Genomic DNA, 11,180 nt, shown 5'->3' on the forward strand with positions numbered 1-11,180 from the left:
TGGAACTTCAGTTGAAACAAGACAAGTACGTCTTATTTTGTGATAATTAAAGTGAAATTTAACTTGCCAAGAATTCTTCATTTCATTCAAAGTCGAAACACATTTAAGTTCGTTATCACTGGATTCGTCACGAAACAAATTCCAGTTATGTCGCTCGGTTGTCAGGTTGACATTACCCTCCAACTAGTCGGTCAGGGGAGTTGATTGTGTTTTGTCCTCCTAGTTGGAGAGACCCAACTTGATGTGAGCTTTATTTAGGCCCACGATATATAATGTGAAGGAACATTATTTTTCCACTCGAGGTTAATCGGGTTTTGAGAACAACAAGAGAAAGATCAGAGCAAAAACATATTCAAGGGTTTCAGGTAGCAGCTAGAGAAGATTTATGTTTGTCGGAGTTTACACCGTTTGATCGACTTCAAACGTTGACAGGTGCTACGTTCTAAACGGTGAATATTTGTTTTCTAGTTGCAGAATTGATAAGTTTAGTTGATCTTACTCTTTGTTGTTATTATCAAGATTGTTGTGTAATTTTGATGCAATTAATTATGGATATATGGTGAATTTTGCCTGGAGAGTTGTGGCTTGGCAATCTAAATTGCAAAAGTGTGTTGCTCTTTCTACTACTGAAGCCGAGCTTATAGTTGTAGTTGAAGCAACAAAAGAGTTATTGTGGTTGAAATATTCACAATGGAACTTCAGTTAAACAAGACAAGTACGTCTTATTTTGTGATAATTAAAGTGAAATTTAACTTGCCAAGAATTCTTCATTTCATTCAAAGTCGAAACACATTTAAGTTCGTTATCACTGGATTCGTCACGAAACAAATTCCAGTTATGTCGCTCGGTTGTCAGGTTGACATTACCCTCCAACTAGTCGGTCAGGGGAGTTGATTGTGTTTTGTCCTCCTAGTTGGAGAGACCCAACTTGATGTGAGCTTTATTTAGGCCCACGATATATAATGTGAAGGAACATTATTTTTCCACTCGAGGTTAATCGGGTTTTGAGAACAACAAGAGAAAGATCAGAGCAAAAACATATTCAAGGGTTTCAGGTAGCAGCTAGAGAAGATTTATGTTTGTCGGAGTTTACACCGTTTGATCGACTTCAAACGTTGACAGGTGCTACGTTCTAAACGGTGAATATATGTTTTCTAGTTGCAGAATTGATAAGTTTAGTTGATCTTACTCTTTGTTGTTATTATCAAGATTGTTGTGTAATTTTGATGCAATTAATTATGGATATATGGTGAATTTTTCCTGGAGAGTTGTGGCTTGGCAATCTAAATTGCAAAAGTGTGTTGCTCTTTCTACTACTGAAGCCGAGCTTATAGTTGTAGTTGAAGCAACAAAAGAGTTATTGTGGTTGAAATATTCACAATGGAACTTCAGTTGAAACAAGACAAGTACGTCTTATTTTGTGATAATTAAAGTGAAATTTAACTTGCCAAGAATTCTTCATTTCATTCAAAGTCGAAACACATTTAAGTTCGTTATCACTGGATTCGTCACGAAACAAATTCCAGTTATGTCGCTCGGTTGTCAGGTTGACATTACCCTCCAACTAGTCGGTCAGGGGAGTTGATTGTGTTTTGTCCTCCTAGTTGGAGAGACCCAACTTGATGTGAGCTTTATTTAGGCCCACGATATATAATGTGAAGGAACATTATTTTTCCACTCGAGGTTAATCGGGTTTTGAGAACAACAAGAGAAAGATCAGAGCAAAAACATATTCAAGGGTTTCAGGTAGCAGCTAGAGAAGATTTATGTTTGTCGGAGTTTACACCGTTTGATCGACTTCAAACGTTGACAGGTGCTACGTTCTAAACGGTGAATATATGTTTTCTAGTTGCAGAATTGATAAGTTTAGTTGATCTTACTCTTTGTTGTTATTATCAAGATTGTTGTGTAATTTTGATGCAATTAATTATGGATATATGGTGAATTTTTCCTGGAGAGTTGTGGCTTGGCAATCTAAATTGCAAAAGTGTGTTGCTCTTTCTACTACTGAAGCCGAGCTTATAGTTGTAGTTGAAGCAACAAAAGAGTTATTGTGGTTGAAATATTCACAATGGAACTTCAGTTGAAACAAGACAAGTACGTCTTATTTTGTGATAATTAAAGTGAAATTTAACTTGCCAAGAATTCTTCATTTCATTCAAAGTCGAAACACATTTAAGTTCTTTATCACTGGATTCGTCACGAAACAAATTCCAGTTATGTCGCTCGGTTGTCAGGTTGACATTACCCTCCAACTAGTCGGTCAGGGGAGTTGATTGTGTTTTGTCCTCCTAGTTGGAGAGACCCAACTTGATGTGAGCTTTATTTAGGCCCACGATATATAATGTGAAGGAACATTATTTTTCCACTCGAGGTTAATCGGGTTTTGAGAACAACAAGAGAAAGATCAGAGCAAAAACATATTCAAGGGTTTCAGGTAGCAGCTAGAGAAGATTTATGTTTGTCGGAGTTTACACCGTTTGATCGACTTCAAACGTTGACAGGTGCTACGTTCTAAACGGTGAATATATGTTTTCTAGTTGCAGAATTGATAAGTTTAGTTGATCTTACTCTTTGTTGTTATTATCAAGATTGTTGTGTAATTTTGATGCAATTAATTATGGATATATGGTGAATTTTGCCTGGAGAGTTGTGGCTTGGCAATCTAAATTGCAAAAGTGTGTTGCTCTTTCTACTACTGAAGCCGAGCTTATAGTTGTAGTTGAAGCAACAAAAGAGTTATTGTGGTTGAAATATTCACAATGGAACTTCAGTTAAACAAGACAAGTACGTCTTATTTTGTGATAATTAAAGTGAAATTTAACTTGCCAAGAATTCTTCATTTCATTCAAAGTCGAAACACATTTAAGTTCGTTATCACTGTATTCGTCACGAAACAAATTCCAGTTATGTCGCTCGGTTGTCAGGTTGACATTACCCTCCAACTAGTCGGTCAGGGGAGTTGATTGTGTTTTGTCCTCCTAGTTGGAGAGACCCAACTTGATGTGAGCTTTATTTAGGCCCACGATATATAATGTGAAGGAACATTATTTTTCCACTCGAGGTTAATCGGGTTTTGAGAACAACAAGAGAAAGATCAGAGCAAAAACATATTCAAGGGTTTCAGGTAGCAGCTAGAGAAGATTTATGTTTGTCGGAGTTTACACCGTTTGATCGACTTCAAACGTTGACAGGTGCTACGTTCTAAACGGTGAATATATGTTTTCTAGTTGCAGAATTGATAAGTTTAGTTGATCTTACTCTTTGTTGTTATTATCAAGATTGTTGTGTAATTTTGATGCAATTAATTATGGATATATGGTGAATTTTTCCTGGAGAGTTGTGGCTTGGCAATCTAAATTGCAAAAGTGTGTTGCTCTTTCTACTACTGAAGCCGAGCTTATAGTTGTAGTTGAAGCAACAAAAGAGTTATTGTGGTTGAAATATTCACAATGGAACTTCAGTTGAAACAAGACAAGTACGTCTTATTTTGTGATAATTAAAGTGAAATTTAACTTGCCAAGAATTCTTCATTTCATTCAAAGTCGAAACACATTTAAGTTCGTTATCACTGGATTCGTCACGAAACAAATTCCAGTTATGTCGCTCGGTTGTCAGGTTGACATTACCCTCCAACTAGTCGGTCAGGGGAGTTGATTGTGTTTTGTCCTCCTAGTTGGAGAGACCCAACTTGATGTGAGCTTTATTTAGGCCCACGATATATAATGTGAAGGAACATTATTTTTCCACTCGAGGTTAATCGGGTTTTGAGAACAACAAGAGAAAGATCAGAGCAAAAACATATTCAAGGGTTTCAGGTAGCAGCTAGAGAAGATTTATGTTTGTCGGAGTTTACACCGTTTGATCGACTTCAAACGTTGACAGGTGCTACGTTCTAAACGGTGAATATATGTTTTCTAGTTGCAGAATTGATAAGTTTAGTTGATCTTACTCTTTGTTGTTATTATCAAGATTGTTGTGTAATTTTGATGCAATTAATTATGGATATATGGTGAATTTTGCCTGAAGAGTTGTGGCTTGGCAATCTAAATTGCAAAAGTGTGTTGCTCTTTCTACTACTGAAGCCGAGCTTATAGTTGTAGTTGAAGCAACAAAAGAGTTATTGTGGTTGAAATATTCACAATGGAACTTCAGTTGAAACAAGACAAGTACGTCTTATTTTGTGATAATTAAAGTGAAATTTAACTTGCCAAGAATTCTTCATTTCATTCAAAGTCGAAACACATTTAAGTTCGTTATCACTGGATTCGTCACGAAACAAATTCCAGTTATGTCGCTCGGTTGTCAGGTTGACATTACCCTCCAACTAGTCGGTCAGGGGAGTTGATTGTGTTTTGTCCTCCTAGTTGGAGAGACCCAACTTGATGTGAGCTTTATTTAGGCCCACGATATATAATGTGAAGGAACATTATTTTTCCACTCGAGGTTAACCGGGTTTTGAGAACAACAAGAGAAAGATCAGATCAAAAACATATTCAAGGGTTTCAAGTAGCAGCTAGAGAAGATTTATGTTTGTCGGAGTTTACACCGTTTGATCGACTTCAAACGTTGACAGGTGCTACGTTCTAAACGGTGAATATATGTTTTCTAGTTGCAGAATTGATAAGTTTAGTTGATCTTACTCTTTGTTGTTATTATCAAGATTGTTGTGTAATTTTGATGCAATTAATTAGTGACTCTAGTTTATATATAGAGTGAACCCCTATTTGTAACATTGTTGATGATAGCGAATTGTTAAGTGGTTTGATTGGTCCCGTGGTTTTTACTCTCAATTTGAAGAGAAATTTTCCACGTTAAATCTTATCTTACATTGTTGTTTTGATTTTATTATGTTTTACTCGTCTCTTATACTTAATTAATTAAGAAATCGTTCTATTTTAAAAAATACATTTTCCCATTCAATCCTATCCAAAAAGTTATGCAATAATAAAATGTATAACACATAAAAAGCTAATTATTCATAATTACAATCTCATATAACATAAATATTAAATCGAATAAATTTATTATTCTGGTGATTGAAAAGTATATAAATATATTGATTGAAAACAATTACTGAAATGAATATCATTATTTTATTTAAAATTATATTTTATACTTGTAAAATTAGTTTTTAAACAAATTTATAGTACTTCAAAAAGGACAAAGTGCCCATTTTCAAAGTCAATTGTCAACAAAAGCAAGATGATAAACGTTTTATAGAAGATAGTTAATTACATTGTTAGCTATAATTAATTAATAATTTTAAGTCATCTTTCTTGTCAGTTTAGAATTATATAAAGTTTTGTAATACAGTTTACAGTTTTATTATCTTTTTCAAATTTTAACAAACATTGCATTATTTTCACAAAGATGGTTTTTTCTCTCTACAATGAAGGTTTCTTCATGTTTCTGTTCCTTCTTCTTCTTCCTTACTCCCTTTCAGTTACTGCCACATCATTCCTTGCCCAAGGAAATGAGACAGATCTGCTTGCTCTTCTTGACTTGAAGAATCAAATCACGTCAGACCCTCTTGATAAGATCATGGATTCATGGAATCAATCCATTCATTTCTGCAGTTGGTTTGGTGTCACTTGCAGCTCATCCAGTGGAAGGGTCATTGCCCTGAGGTTGCGTTCGCTGAGTCTGGTCGGTACTATCACTCCATCATTGGGCAATCTATCCTTCCTAACCGAAGTCAATCTAGGGGACAACAGCTTCAGTGGAGAAATCCCACAAGAAATTGGCCACCTACAAAGGCTACAGTCTCTTAATTTATCAAATAATTATCTTGGAGGGAAAATCCCAACCAACTTAACTAGCTGCAGGGAACTCAAGGTCCTTGCCTTAATGTATAATGGACTTGTTGGTGAGATACCAAATGAGTTGAGCCCACTCTCAAAGCTTCTCATTATGGGTCTTGGAGGTAATGAGCTAACAGGGAAAATCCCAACTTGGATTGGGAATTTTTCATCTCTGCGTAGCATTTCACTAGCCCGGAATAATTTCCAAGGAGGCATACCACAAGAGCTTGGGAAGCTCTCCAAGTTACAGTTTTTACAATTAGCTGTTAATGAGTTGATAGGCACGATTCCATCCTCTATTTACAATACGTCCACCATATACTATTTCTCTGTTACTCAGAATCAGCTACATGGAGAGCTTCCTCAAGACATCGGCCTCAAGTTTCCAAATCTTCAAGTTTTGCTTGGGGGTGTCAACAGATTCACGGGGCAGATCCCTCCTTCATTGCAAAATTCATCGTCTCTTCAGGTACTTGATTTTCCTGGAAATTTTATCAATGGGACTATACCAACAGGTCTAGGAAGATTGCAGAATTTGTATAGGCTCAACTTTGACAATAACAGGCTTGGAAGTGGAAAAGCAGGTGATCTAGAGTTTTTGGCTTCCTTGGCCAATTGTTCAGCCTTGGAAGTTCTTGGCTTGAGCCGTAACATGTTTGGAGGATCTTTACCAAGATCCATAACCAATCAATCAACCAATATGCGATTGCTTACACTGGGTTCAAACCGATTAAATGGGAGAATTCCAGATGGAATAGGAAACCTATTTAACTTGATTCGTCTTGCCTTACAAGGTAACAGATTTAATGGAACAGTACCATATGACTTTGGGAAACTTCAAAACTTACAGGGTTTGAATTTGAACTACAATAGATTTTCAACCTTGATTCCATCCTCTTTTGGGAACCTAACAGCACTATCGGCGTTGCTTATGGATGGTAATATGCTACAAGGAAACATACCTCCAAGCCTAGGAAACTGTACTAATTTGCTGGTATTAAACTTGAGTAGAAATAATCTTGGTGGAAGCATACCCAAAGAAATCATGGGTTTATCTTCATTGTCGATTTCTTTATCATTAGCCAATAATCAGTTAACTGGACCTATACCATTGGAAGTGGGCAAGCTGACAAATCTAAAGGAGCTTCATATTTCAGGTAATAACTTATCAAGTGAAATTCCTAGTAGCCTAGGAGGCTGTATTAGCTTGGAGAGATTATTGATGGATAATAATCTATTTGAAGGAAAGATTCCTCAATCTATCAAAGACTTGAAAGGTTTAGTTCAGTTAGATCTTTCGCACAATAATCTATCGGGAGAGATCCCACAGTTTCTTGAAGAAATAAGGGGACTAGAGATTCTTGATCTCTCTTATAATGATCTGCAGGGTGAAGTCCCAACTGGAGGAATATTTAAGAATGCCAGCCAATTTACTCTACTTGGAAATGAGCATCTCTGTGGAGGAATCTCAAACTTACTTTTGCCTGCTTGTCCTCCTAAGACGGTTCATTCCTCGAGGAAAAAATTAACTGGCAGGACGATAATGATTGTAGTTATCATTATAGTTTTGTTTGCCTTGTTGTCTTCTGCGATTATATTTTGCATATGGAAGAGAACTAAGAAAACACCCTTAACTACCTCCTCTGAGAATGAACTGGCACAGGTGCGTTTTTATTTCTTACCAAGACCTTCTAAGATCTACAGATGGGCTCTCTACCAGTAACTTAATTGGTTCGGGTAGTTTCGGTTCTGTGTACAAAGGATGCTTACAAAATGATGGAACTGTTGTAGCAGTTAAAGTACTAAACTTGCAACAACAAGGAGCTACAAAGACCTTCATTGATGAATGCAAAGCTTTAAAAGGCATTAAGCATCGCAATCTACTGGAACTATTAACCGTTTGTTCCAGTGTGGATCATCAAGGTAATGACTTCAAGGCTCTAGTTTACGAGTTCATGATTAATGGGAACCTAGACCAATGGCTGCACCCGGAAGATCAAAACAAGAGACTGAACATGAAACATAGACTAGACATAGCAATGGATGTAGCCCACGTCCTTGAATATCTTCATTATCATTGTGAGACGCCTATAGTTCATCGTGATTTGAAACCTAGCAACGTATTGCTAGACCAAGACATGACGGCTCATGTTGGTGACTTCGGATTGGCTAGCTTTGTCTTGGAAGCATCTAATGGCCAGAGCATTTCAGAGGGCTTGAAGGGTTCAATTGGGTATATTTCTCCAGGTTTGATCACTTTCTTTTCTTTTTCCTATTATTAAACTGATCATGATGTTTGATTTGATGATGGTGTGATTTCAGAATGTGGGTTGAGAGTACAAGTTTCAACATTTGAAGATGTTTACAGTTACGGGATACTCTTGTTGGAAATGTTTACTGGAAAGAGACCCACGGACGACATGTTCAAGGATGGACTCGACCTTCACAGCTTTGTGGCCATGGCATTGCCTGAGAACGCGATGAACGTAATTGATCCCTCTTTACTACTAGAAGAGGCAGAGGAGGAGGAGGAGACTTACATTGATAATAGAATTGAAAGAATCTTACAAGAGAGGGCCATGGCCAGTAGGTTTCAGAACAGAGCTAATAATACTCATTTGATGGAAGAAAGCTTGATTGCAGTGATGAGTATTGGACTTTCATGTTCAAATTCATTACCGAGTCAAAGGATGGCAATGGATGTTGTCACAAAGAAACTGCATGCCATCAGAGATTCATTTAATAAGCTTTGAATAATTTTTTTTAGCAAATGTGACTAGACTGTCATTTCGAATTGAAGACTCTTCTTACATGTATGTTTCTTTGATGTTTTCATGGTGTTGTTTGATAGTTTGATGGTTTTTTTTTTACATATTGGTTGTTATCATTCAGTAATATATTTGAAAAAATGAAAACTTAAATTGGAAGTCAAAGGTCAATTCTTAAAGCTCCCATGTTATCAGTTAGGATATTTCTAACCTAAAACCAGATTATATTGTGAATTTTAGCCCTTTCAACAAAAATGGACCAGTTTCTTTCCATCCAAAAGGACCAATGATTACCAAAATTGTGGCTGTAATCATTCTTATCACCATTTCTAATTTAAAACAAATCTAACTATTTGGTGTTTAAAGATATAATTTATCTATCTTATCTTTAATCTATCTATAAAGTTCAAAAATATAATTTATGAAAAATGATTAGAGGTGATGTTGGAGAAGGATTTTATTCACTGAAAAATTAACAAATTTTTCATCTTTTCTCTCTAGTTCTTTCGATGTTACTTATACAAGACAATATCTTTATTCCACTCATAAAATAACATTTATACACAAAAGTAAAGTATCATATTCCTTATTTGTTGATTTTTTCTCTATGTACAATTGGTGTTGCCTTAGTGGATACTGGATAAAGACACTGCTTGTATGTATGGGTGGCATTGAAACTAATTATGAGGGAAGATAAAAAATATAAAATTTGTTATTTTTTCAGCGAATCATATTACGATACGTCATTTTCTCTCAAGTTTCATTTCCCAAATTCTCTCACCCAATTATTTCTCATAATTTTATTATTTAGCTATTAAAAAATAGTAATATATATATATATATAATAATACTTAATTTTTAAAGTGTCCGGGTTGCCGGGTCGAGAGCTGTGATTAATTTGGATATATATGTGAGAGTAATGGATACTTGGGTCGGATTGTGGGTTGACCCGCCTATAAACCTAAAACGGTTAAAAATAAAATTAAATATTCTATAGGTATGGTTCGAACTTTCAACCTAACAAAACAAGTATAACATTTTAACAAACTAGGCTAATAACTCTCCATATTTTAAATTCAACACTAAATTTGATGAACGCGGGACATTTTAACAATATAAGTTCAACTTTTTAACTAACTAATATATATATATATATATATATATATATATATATATATAATGATGCTTAATTTTTAAAGTATCTGGATTGTCGGGTCAAGAGCTGTGATTAATTTAGATATATATGAGAGTAAATGGATACTTGGGTCATATTATGGGTTGACCCACCCATAAACTTAAACGGTTAAAAATAAAATTAAAAATGCTATAGGTATGGATCGAACTTGTAACATAACAAAAGAAGCAGTGGCGGACCTAAAAGGGGGGCCTTGGGGGGCCCGGGCCTCCCCCAACCAGGGTAAAAGTTTTAACATATTTTATATATATGTTTAGTAAATAAGACTTTGTCTTGATGGTTTTGAAGCTGACATTTATAATAGAGGTCAAGTGATCAAACCCTGCCTCTCACATTTATTTTATAATAACCTCACACTTCTTTTTATAAAATTTTTATTTTATACTAACATTATTTTCTAGTATTTATAAAATAACCATTTATATAAATATAAGGATAAAATATTATTTTATATTTCTTAATTTTAAATTAGTTTTAAATTATTTCAACAAATAAATGTATTTGTTAAATTTTATTTAGGTGTCTAGGGTTAACACATATTTATTTTTAATTATTTATTTTATGTATGATATAGAATAATTGGGATGTTCTATAAACGAATTTTATAAACGAATTTGTACTTCTACATCACATGACCAGCATGAGTCTTTTCAATCAATTAATGAGCCTACTAATGAGTTTAATGTTACTAATCAAATATACATGGTTAGAATATAGCATATCAAAAGATGCATTATTTTGTTTTGGTGTTATCTTTTCAAGCCTTTAAATAGAGAAAACGTAGATATACATTTATAGGAGATGGGTACAAAAATTGGAAAATGGCATTAGAAAGATTCAATCATCATATGAAAACTTCAAATAGTTGTCATAATGAAACTAGAGTTCAATTTGAATCATTTTAAGATCAAAGTCATAACGTGAGAAACGTTTTATGTACACATGGTCGTGATATAAAAATAAATTATCGCACCCGTTTAACGACAATATTTGATGTAACACGCTTTTTATTGAGGCAAGGATTACCTTTTCGAGAACATATGAGTCAAGTAGTTCATCAAATAAAGTTAATTTTCTTGAATTGATTGATTGGTATAGTCAACGTAATGAAGATATTTTGTCTTCTTTTGTACCGACTCATGGACAAGAATAATTTAGTAATTGTGCTTGTTAGTATTTTTATGTAATTATCGAGTAAAATTTTAATTAAAAAATGCATTTATTTGATAGCCAAAAAAATGCTACGTTACTATGTATTTGGCCCCCCCCCCCGAGAAAATATTTCTGGGTCCGCCACTGAAAAGAAGTACAACACTTTAATCAACTAGACTAATAACTCTTCATATTTTAAATTTAACACCAAATTTGATAAACGCGGGACATTTTAACAATATAAGTTTAACTTTTTAACTA

General features: G+C 34.6%; 1 pseudogene; it reads left to right on the forward strand.

The window, feature by feature from the left end:
* The first annotated feature begins 5,359 nt into the window (after positions 1-5,359).
* Positions 5,360-8,557, forward strand: LOC124939169 (annotated as a pseudogene).
* The last annotated feature ends 2,623 nt before the right edge of the window (positions 8,558-11,180 follow it).

The sequence above is a fragment of the Impatiens glandulifera genome, chromosome 1 (genome assembly GCF_907164915.1).
Source record: "Impatiens glandulifera chromosome 1, dImpGla2.1, whole genome shotgun sequence".
In the NCBI taxonomy this organism is placed as follows: domain Eukaryota; kingdom Viridiplantae; phylum Streptophyta; class Magnoliopsida; order Ericales; family Balsaminaceae; genus Impatiens; species Impatiens glandulifera.